The sequence below is a fragment of the Rosa rugosa genome, chromosome 2, assembly GCF_958449725.1.
Source record: "Rosa rugosa chromosome 2, drRosRugo1.1, whole genome shotgun sequence".
NCBI lineage: Eukaryota > Viridiplantae > Streptophyta > Magnoliopsida > Rosales > Rosaceae > Rosa > Rosa rugosa.
The window spans coordinates 41,224,721-41,226,510 of record NC_084821.1 but is presented as its reverse complement, the minus strand read 5'-3'; the positions used below and the strand labels follow the sequence as shown (position 1 = coordinate 41,226,510).

At 43.3% G+C, this 1,790-nt stretch overlaps 1 pseudogene; it reads left to right on the top strand.

Moving 5' to 3' along the window:
• Positions 1 to 727, top strand: LOC133730760 (protein ALTERED XYLOGLUCAN 9-like; annotated as a pseudogene).
• The last annotated feature ends 1,063 nt before the right edge of the window (positions 728 to 1,790 follow it).

Here is a 1,790-nt window from a genome sequence, read left to right as displayed (position 1 = left end):
ATGAGCAGAAATCCAACCAAACTTCCCATTCAATTCCCTTCCATCAACGACTTCGTCACCACCGTCTCCTCTGTCGTCGTTTTCCAGAACCGCCGCGACTCCTACCTCTCCCACCTCCACGACCTCGTTTGGGACATCATTCCCTCCCCCAATTCCCTCCATTACCACAAGTCCTGGGCTTGGGATGCTTCTTCCTCCTCTGTCTCCCCCATGCCTTCAAGAAGCTCGGCCGATTCGATGTCGCCGATATGCTCAACGGATCTTGGGTCGTCATCGCCAGCGACTCTTAAGCCAGGCTGGTGGCGGTCTCACTTCTCACTCTGGTTCTGGATTCGAAGTGGATGGACAAGGTTCGGGGTGACCTGTTCAAAAGGCACAATGATTACCAGATTGTGGTTGATGAGATTGGGATGAGGTTAGACTTCTTCTAGGCGCCTTATGCTCTCATTTGACCACTCTGGTTGTGGGTTTCAACCGAAATCGAAACTACCCAGATTTCATGGTCATGGGTTCTGGTATGTGGCACATGCTTCATTTAACTAATGCATCCGATTATGGTACTTCATTGCAATTCACTAAGGACTCATGCTGCTTCTTGGTCTCATCTGAGCAGCATGAAGAAGCAATAATTACAGGCTCTGTGCTGGTCAGACCTTCGTCGCATCTCTTCTGGATTGGGATACCCACTTTGATCAACTCAATGCTGAATACAGATGAGAAGCTTTGAAACAGTAATCTCGTGCGCAAGTCCAATGGTCCCTTTTTGCAATATTCTCAGATTTTTGAATCTTTTGAAGATAAAAGGTGAAATTTTTTAGGGATAAGAGTTTGGATTTGACTTTGACAAGCCTTTTCGAAGAGGACTATGAGAGAAGGGAGGGAAACTCGAGCTTTTGATCGATTAGGGTTGTAATTTGGGTAAAAAGACATGTATACCCTTTTTTTTTTGCCCACGTGCTTGCCACGTCTGACGGAGCCGTCAGCAAAATCTGACTGAAATACCTCGTCGATAGCAAAATATGGGTTCAGGTATCACATTGATACCATTGAGAGTGTGGGTATCAAACTGGTCGGTGTACAAGAGTTGAGGCACTGTTGGTGCATTTTTCTTTTTCTAATTTTCAGAGTCTCAAGCCCCAGGTCTACCTCTGTCACCGATGAAATTATATCTCTAACCAGATAGTTGACAATAGAGAAGTGACCAAACCTTGCAGCCACATGTAAAGGTGTATCTCCATATAAGTTTTGTTGTTTGAGAACTGATCCGGATTTGCAATAAATCTCAGCCACGACATTTTTGTGTCATGCTGTAGGACGAGAATGGACCCAATTTCGTCGGAAAACCATAAAATCAAAGAAGCAGCGTAGAATCAAGAAGAGTGATTGGAAAATAGGTAACTCACGCGTATTGAGGCTACTAACCGCTGAAATATTGAAAAAGATTTGGTTTTGGACTTTTCGGGTTCTCGTGCAAAAAGTCAGGTTCTAGATTGTGAATCAGATTGGAGTAAATTTTGGTCAAAATATCGGTTTGAGACGCATGATATCTTTCCAGAATGGGAACGACGAGATCTTCAAGACTCACTTTAGTGAGCTCTAACAGATTTAAGCCAAAGTATGTCATCTTAATTATCCGATTCGGGATTTAATATTTTGGGGCCGTGACCACTTACCCAATTTTAGCCGAAAAATTGCCCACTTACTCCACCAAGAGTTTTTTAACCCCATTTACTCAATCTAATAGTGTTTGACAGTATTGCCCTCATTTTAATTAACAAATTACACTCATA